The following is a 14658-nucleotide window of genomic DNA, read 5'->3' on the forward strand; positions in this document are numbered from 1 at the left end:
ATGCCACTGTACATTCTATGGATCTCGACTAATGTGTATCTACTATTATAGTATCATACAGTGCAGTTTTCCTTTCCCAAAACTCCCCTTTGCTTCCTTTGCTTCACCTATCCATCCCTCTCTTCTTGACTCTTAACTGTCTCAATAGTTTTGGCATTTCATACATCATACAGTATGTAGTCTTTTCAGATTGGCTTCTTTGAATTAATAATATGCATTTAAGTTTCCTCCATGTCGTCTCGTGGCTTGATTGTTCATTTGTTTTTAGTACTAAATAATAAATATTTCATTGTCTGAATCCACCACAGTTCATTTATTCCTTCGCCTATGGAAGGACGTCATGTTTCCAAGTTTTGGCAATCATGAATAAAGCTGTTATAAACATTCCTGGGTAGGTTTTTGTGTGGATGCAAATTTTTAACTTTTTGGGGTTAATACAAAAGAACACAATCATTGGGGTCATACGATAAAATTATGTTTTGTTTTGTAAGACACCACCAAATTTTCTTCCAAAGCATTCATACCATTTTCCATGCCCACCAGCAATGAATGAGAGTTCCTGTTGCTCCACGTCTTCACCAGCATTTGCTGTTATCATTGTTCTGTATTTTGGTCATTCTAATAGGTGTGTAGTGGAATCTCATTTCTGTTTTAATTTAAATTTTCCTGGTGACATATGATATGGAGCATCTTTGCCATCTCTATATCTTCTTTGGTGAGGTTCCTGTTGAGGTCTTTAGTCCATTTTTAAATCAGGTTGTATCCTTTTTTTTTTTTTTCTTTTTTTTTTTTTAATTTATTTATTATTATTATACTTTAAGTTGTTGGGTACATGTGCATAACGTGCAGGTTTGTTACATATGTATACTTGTGCCATGTTGGTGTGCTGCACCCATCAACTCGTCATTTACATCAGGTATAACTCCCAATGCAATCCCTCCCCCCTCCCCCCTCCCCATGATAGGCCCCGGTGTGTGATGTTCCCCTTCCTGAGTCCAAGTGATCTCATTGTTTAGTTCCCACCTATGAGTGAGAACATGCGGTGTTTGGTTTTCTGTTCTTGTGATAGTTTGCTAAGAATGATGGTTTCCAGCTGCATCCATGTCCCTACAAAGGACACAAACTCATCCTTTTTGATGGCTGCATAGTATTCCATGGTGTATATGTGCCACATTTTCTTAATCCAATCTGTCACTGATGGACATTTGGGTTGATTCCAAGTCTTTGCTATTGTGAATAGTGCTGCAATAAACATACGTGTGCATGTGTCTTTATAGAAGCATAATTTATAATCCTTTGGGTATATACCCAGTAATGGGATGGCTGGGTCATATGGTACATCTAGTTCTAGATCCTTGAGGAATCGCCATACTGTTTTCCATAATGGTTGAACTAGTTTACAATCCCACCAACAGTGTAAAAGTGTTCCTATTTCTCCACATCCTCTCCAGCACCTGTTGTTTCCTGACTTTTTAATGATCGCCATTCTAACTGGTGTGAGATGGTATCTTATTGTGGTTTTGATTTGCATTTCTCTGATGGCCAGTGATGATGAGCATTTTTTCATGTGTCTGTTGGCTGTCTGAATGTCTTCTTTTGAGAAGTGTCTGTTCATATCCTTTGCCCACTTTTTGATGGGGTTGTTTGTTTTTTTCTTGTAAATTTGTTTGAGTTCTTTGTAGGTTCTGGATATTAGCCCTTTGTCAGATGAGTAGATAGCAAAAATTTTCTCCCATTCTGTAGGTTGCCTGTTCACTCTGATGGTAGTTTCTTTTGCTGTGCAGAAGCTCTTTAGTTTAATGAGATCCCATTTGTCAATTTTGGCTTTTGCTGCCGTTGCTTTTGGTGTTTTAGACATGAAGTCTTTGCCCATGCCTATGTCCTGAATGGTACTACCTAGGTTTTCCTCTAGGATTTTTATGGTATTAGGTCTAACATTTAAGTCTCTAATCCATCTTGAATTAATTTTCGTATAAGGAGTAAGGAAAGGATCCAGTTTCAGCTTTCTACTTATGGCTAGCCAATTTTCCCAGCACCATTTATTAAACAGGGAATCCTTTCCCCATTTCTTGTTTCTCTCAGGTTTGTCAAAGATCAGATGGCTGTAGATGTGTGGTATTATTTCTGAGGACTCTGTTCTGTTCCATTGGTCTATATCTCTGTTTTGGTACCAGTACCATGCTGTTTTGGTTACTGTAGCCTTGTAGTATAGTTTGAAGTCAGGTAGCGTGATGCCTCCAGCTTTGTTCTTTTGACTTAGGATTGTCTTGGAGATGCAGGCTCTTTTTTGGTTCCATATGAACTTTAAAGCAGTTTTTTCCAATTCTGTGAAGAAACTCGTTGGTAGCTTGATGGGGATGGCATTGAATCTATAAATTACCTTGGGCAGTATGGCCATTTTCACGATATTGATTCTTCCTATCCATGAACATGGTATGTTCTTCCATTTGTTTGTGTCCTCTTTGATTTCACTGAGCAGTGGTTTGTAGTTCTCCTTGAAGAGGTCCTTTACATCCCTTGTAAGTTGGATTCCTAGGTATTTTATTCTCTTTGAAGCAATTGTGAATGGAAGTTCATTCCTGATTTGGCTCTCTGTTTGTCTGTTACTGGTGTATAAGAATGCTTGTGATTTTTGCACATTAATTTTGTATCCTGAGACTTTGCTGAAGTTGCTTATCAGCTTAAGGAGATTTTGGGCTGAGACAATGGGGTTTTCTAAATATACAATCATGTCATCTGCAAACAGGGACAATTTGACTTCTTCTTTTCCTAACTGAATACCCTTGATTTCTTTCTCTTGCCTGATTGCCCTAGCCAGAACTTCCAACACTATGTTGAATAGGAGTGGTGAGAGAGGGCATCCCTGTCTTGTGCCAGTTTTCAAAGGGAATTTTTCCAGTTTTTGCCCATTCAGTATGATATTGGCTGTGGGTTTGTCATAGATAGCTCTTATTATTTTGAGGTACGTTCCATCAATACCGAATTTATTGAGCGTTTTTAGCATGAAGGGCTGTTGAATTTTGTCAAAAGCCTTTTCTGCATCTATTGAGATAATCATGTGGTTCTTGTCTTTGGTTCTGTTTATATGCTGGATTATGTTTATTGATTTGCGAATGTTGAACCAGCCTTGCATCCCAGGGATGAAGCCCACTTGATCATGGTGGATAAGCTTTTTGATGTGTTGCTGAATCCGGTTTGCCAGTATTTTATTGAGGATTTTTGCATCGATGTTCATCAGGGATATTGGTCTAAAATTCTCTTTTTTTGTTGTGTCTCTGCCAGGCTTTGGTTCAGGATGATGTTGGCCTTATAAAATGAGTTAGGGAGGATTCCCTCTTTTTCTATTGATTGGAATAGTTTCAGAAGGAATGGTACCAACTCCTCCTTGTACCTCTGGTAGAATTCAGCTGTGAATCCATCTGGTCCTGGACTTTTTTTGGTTGGTAGGCTATTAATTATTGCCTCAATTTCAGAGCCTGCTATTGGTCTATTCAGGGATTCAACTTCTTCCTGGTTTAGTCTTGGAAGAGTGTAAGTGTCCAGGAAATTATCCATTTCTTCTAGATTTTCCAGTTTATTTGCGTAGAGGTGTTTACAGTATTCTCTGATGGTAGTTTGTATTTCTGTGGGGTCGGTGGTGATATCCCCTTTATCATTTCTAATTGCGTCGATTTGATTCTTCTCTCTTTTCTTCTTTATTAGTCTTGCTAATGGTCTGTCAATTTTGTTGATCTTTTCAAAAAACCAACTCCTGGATTCATTGATTTTTTGGAGAGTTTTTTGTGTCTCTATCTCCTTCAGTTCTGCTCTGATCTTAGTTATTTCTTGCCTTCTGCTAGCTTTCGAATGTGTTTGCTCTTGCTTCTCTAGTTCTTTTAATTGCGATGTTAGAGTGCCAATTTTAGATCTTTCCTGCTTTCTCTTGTGGGCATTTAGTGCTATAAATTTCCCTCTACACACTGCTTTAAATGTGTCCCAGAGATTCTGGTATGTTGTATCTTTGTTCTCATTGGTTTCAAAGAACATCTTTATTTCTGCCTTCATTTCGTTATGTACCCAGTAGTCATTCAGGAGCAGGTTGTTCAGTTTCCATGTAGTTGAGCAGTTTTGATTGAGTTTCTTAGTCCTGAGTTCTAGTTTGATTGCACTGTGGTCTGAGAGACAGTTTGTTATAATTTCTGTTCTTGTACATTTGCTGAGGAGTGCTTTACTTCCAATTACGTGGTCGATTTTGGAGTAAGTACGATGTGGTGCTGAGAAGAATGTATATTCTGTTGATTTGGGGTGGAGAGTTCTATAGATGTCTATTAGGTCTGCTTGCTGCAGAGATGAGTTCAATTCCTGGATATCCTTGTTAACTTTCTGTCTTGTTGATCTGTCTAATGTTGACAGTGGAGTGTTAAAGTCTCCCATTATTATTGTATGGGAGTCTAAGTCTCTTTGTAAGTCTCTAAGGACTTGCTTTATGAATCTGGGTGCTCCTGTATTGGGTGCATATATATTTAGGATAGTTAGCTCTTCCTGTTGAATTGATCCCTTTACCATTATGTAATGGCCTTCTTTGTCTCTTTTGATCTTTGATGGTTTAAAGTCTGTTTTATCAGAGACTAGTATTGCAACCCCCGCTTTTTTTTGTTCTCCATTTGCTTGGTAAATCTTCCTCCATCCCTTTATTTTGAGCCTATGTATGTCTCTGCATGTGAGATGGGTCTCCTGAATACAGCAGACTGATGGGTCTTGACTCTTTATCCAGTTTGCCAGTGTGTCTTTTAATTGGAGCATTTAGTCCATTTACATTTAAGGTTAAGATTGTTATGTGTGAACTTGATCCTGCCATTATGATATTAACTGGTTATTTTGCTCGTTAGTTGATGCAGTTTCTTCCTAGCATCGATGGTCTTTACATTTTGGCATGTTTTTGCAATGGCTGGTACCGGTTGTTCCTTTCCATGTTTAGTGCTTCCTTCAGGGTCTCTTGTAAGGCAGGCCTGGTGGTGACAAAATCTCTAAGCATTTGCTTATCTGTAAAGGATTTTATTTCTCCTTCACTTATGAAATTTAGTTTGGCTGGATATGAAATTCTGGGTTTAAAATTCTTTTCTTTAAGAATGTTGAAGGCCGGGCGCGGTGGCTCAAGCCTGTAATCCCAGCACTTTGGGAGGCCGAGACGGGCGGATCACGAGGTCAGGAGATCGAGACCATCCTGGCTAACACGGTGAAACCCTGTCTCTACTAAAAGAAATGCAAAAAACTAGCCGGGCGCGGTGGCGGGCGCCTGTAGTCCCAACTACTCGGGAGGCTGAGGCAGGAGAATGGCGTGAACCCGGGAGGCGGAGCTTGCAGTGAGCTGAGATCCGGCCACTGCACTCCAGCCTGGGTGACAGAGCGAGACTCCGTCTCAAAAAAAAAAAAAAAAAAAAAAAAGAATGTTGAATATTGGCCCCCACTCTCTTCTGGCTTGGAGAGTTTCTGCCGAGAGATCTGCTGTTAGTCTGATGGGCTTCCCTTTGTGGGTAACCCGACCTTTCTCTCTGGCTGCCCTTAAGATTTTTTCCTTCATTTCAACTTTGGTGAATCTGGCAATTATGTGTCTTGGAGTTGCTCTTCTCGAGGAGTATCTTTGTGGCGTTCTCTGTATTTCCTGGATTTGAATGTTGGCCTGCCCTACTAGGTTGGGGAAGTTCTCCTGGATGATATCCTGAAGAGTGTTTTCCAACTTGGTTCCATTTTCCCCCTCACTTTCAGGCACCCCAATCAGACGTAGATTTGGTCTTTTTACATAATCCCATACTTCTTGCAGGCTTTGTTCATTTCTTTTTCTTCTTTTTTCTTTTGGTTTCTCTTCTCGCTTCATTTCATTCATTTGATCCTCAATCGCAGATACTCTTTCTTCCAGTTGATCGAGTTGGTTACTGAAGCTTGTGCATTTGTCACGTATTTCTCGTGTCATGGTTTTCATCTCTTTCATTTCGTTTATGACCTTCTCTGCATTAATTACTCTAGCCATCAATTCTTCCACTTTTTTTTCAAGATTTTTAGTTTCTTTGCGCTGGGTACGTAATTCCTCCTTTAGCTCTGAGAAATTTGATGGACTGAAGCCTTCTTCTCTCATCTCGTCAAAGTCATTCTCCGTCCAGCTTTGATCCGTTGCTGGCGATGAGCTGCACTCCTTTGCCGGGGGAGATGCGCTCTTATTTTTTGAATTTCCAGCTTTTCTGCCCTGCTTTTTCCCCATCTTTGTGGTTTTATCTGCCTCTGGTCTTTGATGATGGTGATGTACTGATGGGGTTTTGGTGTAGGTATCCTTCCTGTTTGATAGTTTTCCTTCTAACAGTCAGGACCCTCAGCTGTAGGTCTGTTGGAGATTGCTTGAGGTCCACTCCAGACCCTGTTTGCCTGGGTATCAGCAGCAGAGGCTGCAGAAGATAGAATATTTCTGAACAGCGAGTGTACCTGTCTGATTCTTGCTTTGGAAGCTTCCTCTCAGGGGTGTACTCCACCCTGTGAGGTGTGGGGTGTCAGACTGCCCCTAGTGGGGGATGTCTCCCAGTTAGGCTACTCAGGGGTCAGGGACCCACTTGAGCAGGGAGTCTGTCCCTTCTCAGATCTCAACCTCCGTGTTGGGAGATCCACTGCTCTCTTCAAAGCTGTCCGACAGAGTCGTTTGGGTCTGCAGAGGTTTCGGCTGCGTTTGTTATTGCCCTGTCCCCAGAGGTGGAGTCTACAGAAACAGGCAGGTTTCCTTGAGCTGCTGTGAGCTCCACCCAGTTCGAGCTTCCCAGCAGCTTTGTTTACCTACTTAAGCCTCAGCAATGGCGGGCGCCCCTCCCCCAGCCTCGCTGCTGCCTTGCCGGTAGATCACAGACTGCTGTGCTAGCAATGAGGGAGGCTCCGTGGGTGTGGGACCCTCCCGGCCAGGTGTGGGATATGATCTCCTGGTGTGCCTGTTTGCTTAAAGCGCAGTATTGGGGTGGGAGTTACCCGATTTTCCAGGTGTTGTGTGTCTCAGTTCCCCTGGCTAGGAAAAGGGATTCCCTTCCCCCTTGCGCTTCCCAGGTGAGGCAATGCCTCGCCCTGCTTCAGCTCTCGCTGGTCGGGCTGCAGCAGCTGACCAGCACCGATCGTCCGGCACTCCCCAGTGAGATGAACCCAGTACCTCAGTTGAAAATGCAGAAATCACCGGTCTTCTGTGTCGCTCGTGCTGGGAGTTGGAGACTGGAGCTGTTCCTATTCGGCCATCTTGCTCCGCCCCCAATCAGGTTGTATCCTTATTGCTAATTTTTAAGACTTCTTTGTATATGTTGGATAACAATTCTTTATCAGATGTCTTTTGCAAATGTATTCTCTCAGTCCATGGCTCACCTTTTCATTCTCTTGACAATGTATCTTGCAGAGCAAAAATTTTTAATTTTAATGAAGTCCAGTTTATCAATTATTCTTTAAGGTATTATGCCTTTGGTCTTATATATAAAAAGTCATTTTATATAGCCAAACCCTATGTCATCTAGATTTTCTTCTATGTTATCTTCCAATATTTTATAGTGTTTCATTTTATATTTAGGTCTATGATCCATTTTGAGTTAAATAGGAAGAGTGTAAGGTTTGTGTCTTTTCTTTTTTTTTTTTTTTTTTTGCATGGAGACATGGAGTTGTATTCTACTTTTAACATGCACTCAGAGTCCTTTTTAAAGTAAGCAAAAACCTATTATTCTAAAAATATCTCAAAGTGAAAATCAGTCCTAGATGATGGAAAGGCAAGGATTTAAATCTAGGCCCTTATAACTGAGTCTCAATTTTATTCTCTTTTTCCCATGCTCTGTGAATTGATTCTCTTCACATATGACTAGTTTGCTATTTAATGTATTTAGTGCTTGTGCTTTTGTTATCTCAGTAGACTTTTATAGTGTTTGGTAGTTTTTATTTTATTCCTTGGCTCTGGAGGGCAAGAAAGTCCTGTTAAATGTCTGCACCATGTCCAATATTTCTTGACAGGCCTGTACCTGAGCCATGTACTCTTCACATCTGGAGTCTTTTTTTAATTTTGAGGTTAGCTTTGACCTAGTGTGGGTTCTCTCAGAAGTCACTCTCTGTCACAGTCCTGCATCCACAAAGGACTTTTTGTACCTAGGGAAGTGTTACTCTTCCTGAGGGGCTGATCGGGGGAGAGAAGGGAATGCTCTGTGACATTAAGTGTGGGTGGCGTTTTTCAGTACAAGTTATCTAGTTACCCTCAAGTGAGTGATCAGTACAGGAAATAGAGTGCTTCAGGAGGCTGGGAGAAAGGAGTCCATGGTTTCAATGTTGGAGAATAGATGTGGATAAAGAAGTCAGAGAATGCCAGCACATCCCAGAGACATTGGAGTGGCACTAGTGTGCAAAATATCTTACCTATCCCTGGACCACCCTGTTGAGTCACTAAGTCTTCATTCTTCTAGCAAAGCGAGAAAGAGCTAGATGGAGACATATCCTCAAGTCTGATAATGCATATGAGTTGTGGGGAAGAGGAACCAGAAGTCCAATCCCAGAGAATCAAGGCATCAACAGCAAGATGATTAAAGTAGGGAACTGCTGTAGTGGCTCAAAGGGTCATTTTATATCCCAGTTGCTATCATCTCCAGAGGATTTAACCTTCTCTTGATATTCCATCTTGTATTCTTTAAATTTGACCATTTTTAAGATTAACTCACCCCCACATTGTTGAGAAAATCCCGCTTGGATCACCCTGTTTGTACTGGAGTCTCTGGGGAACACAGCTTGACTCTGTAGTGATCTCATCTTGATTTATCTACAATCTTTCCCCACTCTCTGATTAAGTGGAAAATTGCTTTAGTAGAGGAATATTTCTTCTGTATCTCATGTTCAACACCAGGCATAACTTGCCCCAGTAAGCAAGGCACTTAGTGTGCTGTCCACAAAAATTTGTTAACTTGAGAGTACCGTCCTTGTCACCTGTAGTTGTGGCAGCCTAGAGCAATGTCCTAGGGCAGGCAGGAGGGAAATAATGGATAACGGAGGAGGGATTTGAAGTGTTGCGGTGAGTGGAAAGTTTAGATTTGTTCTTTTCCCTTCCTCTCTTGTCCCTACTGGTCACTATCCTTGGCTGAGTGCATTATAAAGTGGCTGGAAGGCTGATCTTAGCAGATAATTCTCTACCACTAAGCAGTTCCAATGCTACATGCTCTCTTACAGAATCAGCTTCAAGAATCAGCTGAGGCAGAATGGAAAAACTACTGAAGCTGGGTCTCTTTCTGTTCTGCATAAAAATTGGTAAATCTGGCTGGCCGCGGTGGCTCAAGCCTGTAATCCCAGTACTTTGGGAGGCCGAGGCAGGCAGGTCACGAGGTCACGAGATCGAGACCATCCTGGCCAACATGGTGAAACCTCATCTCTCCTAAAAATACAAAAAATTAGCTGGGCATGGTGGCACGTGCCTGTAGTCCCAGCTAGTTGGGATGCTGAGACAGGGGAATCACTTGAACCCAGGAGGCAGAGGTTGCAGTGAGCCGAGATCGCGCCACTGCACTCCAGCCTGACAACAGAGCAAGACTGTCAAAAAAAAAAAAAAGGTCAATCTTTGAGAGATGGTTTGGCAATGATTAACTTATCGGCCTAGGCTTAACCTTGGCATATTTAAGCAGAACCTATCTGCTTGGATTCTGTGAGCTCTAACTGTTCTCTGAGGAATGAGGTCCAGTTTCACACACACAAGTCTGCAGCCCTGGTCATCTTGTTTCTTAAATTCTCTTACTCCGCTTGGGTCCTTCCTTAGCCCTTGGCCTTTACTGGAAATCCAATTTGATCTGTAAGCTTTACTTACCCCCCTAAATTATGGTTATTTGTAGAGTAAGGCTGCAGGGGCTCCTGGTCAGCCAGAACTGTCCGTCTCAATCACACCCCCGAGGCTTCAGCCTAGGCTTTGATATCCATAGAAATGTTCTCTGCTCTCCATTTTATATGCAATTCCTGCAGCAAGCAAGAAAATGTAAGTTGAAGGTAGTGTTGAGTCTCGCTGCCTGCCAGGAAAGAATTAAGTGTCTCCCCAGTTCCTCCTGCTCAGGCTGAGGTTCTAAGATGTATTAATGTCTGGAACTAAGCCCAAGGGCAGAACATTGATGGAGTTCCCAATACATCTCTGCTGTCTCTAATGCTAGGAAATTACGCACTTGGAAGTGAAATGCGATTCTAGAGATGGACAGCACAGCAGCCCCTCCCTCTCGGCCAGACAGGCACCAAACAGAGTGATGCTTCCCTTCTCTACTCAACAGTTTTTCTTTTTTTTTTTTTTTTTTTTTTTTTTTTTTTGAGACGGAGCCTCGCTCTGTCGCCCAGGCTGGAGTGCAGTGGCCGGATCTCAGCTCACTGCAAGCTCCGCCTCCCGGGTTCACGCCATTCTCCGGCCTCAGCCTCCCGAGTAGCTGGGACTACAGGCGCCCGCCACCTCGCCCGGCTAGTTTTTTGTATTTCTTAATAGAGACGGGGTTTCACCGTGTTAGCCAGGATGGTTTCAATCTCCTGACCTCGTGATCCGCCCGTCTCGGCCTCCCAAAGTGCTGGGATTACAGGCTTGAGCCACCGCGCCCGGCCTACTCAACAGTTTTTCTTCTTGCAGCATTAGCTATACGGCGCAGTGAATGTGAATTCTACAGAAATGGGAATTGCTGGAGTAAGATGCGAACATGCGCCAAGTTCCTAATGGTTTCTGTGTGTCTATTAAAATATATTCTTTTTTAAGTCATGGTAAGTGTGTTCTGTGATCAGGGCTTCTGGTGGAGTATTGTGGAAATTTTCTTTTTCAGGGCTCAAACCACCTTCCTTTAAGACAGGATACTGGATGCAGGGAGTGAATCTAGATCAGAAAGAAAGGTTCTGAGCCTTGGATGTTGTCATTCTATTTTGGGGAACTCTAAAGTTGAGTCAAGGGTAGTGGGGGACTAGTGGACTGGGACTATTCCTCACCATTGTACTGACCTCTTCATGAGTCACCTGAGCCCTACCCTCAGTGTTATTCCAGGTCTAAAGGTGCTTAAATCTTAGCATCTTTACATATGCTTTTTTTTTCACAATGCGTCCTGGTGGCATCTGCTCCACTTGCATAATGCTGATCAAACTTCTGTCTCAGCTTAGAATCACCTGCCCTGAAAGCTTCCTTGGACCCTTCTCCTTATCCACATGACCCTCTCTCCCTGCGCTCCCACAGGCTCCCTGCCATGTCCATCCCATAGCATCTACCATGGTGTGTTCTAATTGCCATCATTCCCTAATCCCTGCTGCCTGAGCGCAGGAACTTGATGTTGCTCACCACTCTACACTGCTACTCTTTACTGCTGAGCCTGGAACTCAGGTTTTCAGCCTGTGTTTGGTGCCTGTCTGGCTGAGAGGGAGGGGTTGCTGTGCTGTCCATCTCTAGAACCGCATCTCACTTCCAAGTGTGTAATTTCCTAGCATTAGGAAGTCTTGGGAGAAGCAGCCATGACAGGATGTTGCTTCTTCAGGGTAGCAGGGCTGCTTTATGGCGTTGTATCTTCTATGGAAATCCCCTTTCCTGTAAAATATTCATAGCTCATTGCAGACTTGGTTTTGGGGGAAACAAACCTGTTTCTGCTTTTCTCTTCCACAGGAATATTCCAATGAGGATGGAGACTATGTGATGAGCTGTTGCCGTAATGATGAGACTCTGACTAAAGGCATAATATGGTGGATAACCTGTTATAAAGCACAGAATTTCTGCAATTCCTTCCCAAAGCCATATGCAATTACACAGTGTGAGACTGGAGTCAAATTGTATTGCCACCTCCTCCTTTTCCCCACGCTTATCCCTGTTCTCCTCTTCAAAGTTCGTATTTATCCTGGACTAAAGTGTTCCTTAAGCATCACCTGGGGAAGTCAGTTCCTTTGACTTTGTCTGGCCCATGTGCCACACAACACATTTCCTTCAGCCTGTTCCCAACCGCTACTGCCATTAATATGCATAGAACTGTTTCTGGGTTTCACAAATACCTTTGTGATGCAGAAGGAAGATGATAGCACAGACAAATGGACAAGGATGTTGTAGACTTTGAGAAAGGAAGAGAGAATTGAACCAAGGTGAAAGCGAGACATTTTTAGTTAGCTTTGTTGAGATACAATTTGTAGATCGTATGATTCACCCATTCAAAATTTACAATTCAATGGTTTTTAGTATATTCACAGAGTTATATAACTACCACCACAATCAATTTTAGAACATTTTCTCCCCCCAGTGAAACCCTGTATTCATTAGCAGCCAGACCCCATTTTTCTCCAAACTCTCCAGGCCTAGGAACTCACTAATTTACTTTCTGTTTCTATAGATTTACTTATTCTGGACTCCTTAGATGAATGGAATCATACACTACATGATATTTTGTGACTTGCTTCTTGTACTAAGCAAAATGTTTTCAAGGTTCACCCATGTTGGTGTTAGTTCTTTTTTATGGCCAAATAATATTCCATTGTATTTTATTTATTCATTGATCCATTGATAGTTATTTGTGTTATATTCAGTTTGGGTCTATAATGAATAATGCTCCTGTGAACATTTTCGTAATAGTGTTTGTGTGGACATGTTTTTTTCCCTCTCTCTCTTCAGTAAATACCTAGCAGTGGAATTGCAGAGTGATACAGCGATTGTATGTTTAACGTTTTGGGGAACTGCCAAACTATTTCCGAAGTGCCTGTTCCATTTTACATTCTCCATAACCAGACCTTTTACTCTAGTGGTTTTTTTCTCCTAACTTCCCACTTCCCTTCCTTTCTACTTTGCTTTTTAGATTGTTTTTTTTCTTTCTTCCTTCCCTTCATCCTGCCTCATTATCTCCCTCCCTGGCTTCCTCTCTTCTCTCCTTCTTTTCCTTTGTCCCTATTCTCTTCTCTTTAGTTATCTTCTATATTCTTTTTCACCACTATTGCTCCTTATTCCCACTGAATATGTATTTTAATAAAAATTTTAGAGTATCATTGGAGATCTGGAAGTAAGGGGTTGGTGAGTAGAGCTGGAGAGCTTAGAGGTACACATTAAAGGGCCAGACCATTTAATGTGTATTAAGTTGACCCCCACTGGGCCTGGAGAAGACTCTTGGGTTCATTATAAATATGTGGTCAGTGATAATGGGGCAAGACATCAATTTGGATTCATGTACTATGGTGCACTAGTTGAGATCACAGGCTCTGGCTTACGCTGCCTGAATTTAAGTCCAAAATGAAGCACACATTTTCTGGGAAAGCTCTGGCAAATTAGCCTGACCCTGTGCTTAGCCTACTTAAATATAAAATCAGCTTAATGTAAACCACTTGCTTTAGAGTGTAATGGAGTTTACATGAGATAATCCATGAGAGTGCTTAGAAGAGTGTCTGGAACCTACCGTGTGCTCCATAAGTGCCTGCTACAGTTATTTGTGGGAACAGAGTAGTGGGAGGTTAAAATAAGATATTGCTGAGAAACAGAGAAAACCCATAAACAGTGCTTATCTTAGTATGGTATTTTCCTCTATGACAGACAGTGACAAAAGGATTTGAGTGCAAGGTGGCGATCCTGGGAAATTGAAGCATAAGAAACTAATTGACTTGCCTAACTAAGGTCACACAGCTAGTAGAGTGGCAGTGGTTATTTTGGAAAGCAAAAAGCCTACCTCCAAAGGTCACTGGCTTAAACATTACACTGTGCTGCCTCTCACTTTGTGGGTGAAGGGGTCAGTTATGTTCATTCATCAATCCCCTCAAGAAGCTTTGATGTATACCAAGTGCATACTAGGCCCTGTTGGTCATTCAGAATACAGCAGGAGATGAGACATCACCTATTTTCTTGTGAGCTGTCTCAAGGGAAAGAGATAGTCTAAAGAGAATGACATACATCAAGAAAGTACGTGCAATCCCACATAAATGGTGCTAGATATGAGCACTTAGGTATGAGGAGCTAAAGGAGCAGCTCCTTTGAGTAGTCACAGTAGATTTCAGAAACTCAGTCATCTTACTGTAATTCACCAAATCATCCAAATAAAGTTACTTAATATCTACTTTGTGCAAGGCACTGAGGGGATGAGTGTAAGGAGCTTCCCTATGTGAAAAATAATAAATCTATTGCATGCCTTTCTAGAGGAAGGAAGTGGCTACTCTTGCCACCTAGAAAGAAGGGTTATTCTGAATGTTCAGGTCAGTTGGGGCAGGGGCCAGAAAGAACAGTAATTTAACTGGGTTTTGAAGAAGTCAGAAGCCACAAAGCAAGAAGGAGTGAAAGAGCATTATAAGCCTAGGAAACAACATGTACCAGGACAGTAAGGCATATTAAAGCTCACTCACCAGATGGCAGCAGGTGGATAAGAGTCAATCAGATAGAAATGGTAGAGGGAGTCCAGAAGATGAGCCTGCTCAGTTAGGCTGGGATAAGGTCCTGAAGGATTTGGCCATGTGTATCCCCTTTCCTCTCCTTCGTTCTAACAATTTATGCTCCCAACTCACGCACAGCTCTGAAGTATTTCCCCCAGTGAATATATATCTTCGGTGACAGATGTTACGATGTTTCTCTGTAAGACATTTCACCCCTGCAGTGATGTGTGTGTTACACTTGTTTTTGATGCACCACAGTGCTCAGCTGTAGCACATGGAACTACACATACATATTGGAAAACACGATGGATAATCATT

General features: G+C 42.1%; 1 protein-coding gene across 1 annotated transcript in view; it reads left to right on the top strand.

Moving 5' to 3' along the window:
* CHEK1 (checkpoint kinase 1) overlaps window positions 1-13649 on the top strand; it is a 102717-nt gene extending 89068 nt beyond the window's left edge. The window contains exon 14 of the mRNA XM_065529187.2: window positions 11618-13649. The gene's annotated coding sequence lies outside the window, so the exon portion shown is untranslated. The remainder of the gene's footprint in view (window positions 1-11617) is intronic.
* The last annotated feature ends 1009 nt before the right edge of the window (window positions 13650-14658 follow it).

This window comes from Macaca fascicularis, chromosome 14 (assembly GCF_037993035.2).
Source record: "Macaca fascicularis isolate 582-1 chromosome 14, T2T-MFA8v1.1".
NCBI lineage: Eukaryota > Metazoa > Chordata > Mammalia > Primates > Cercopithecidae > Macaca > Macaca fascicularis.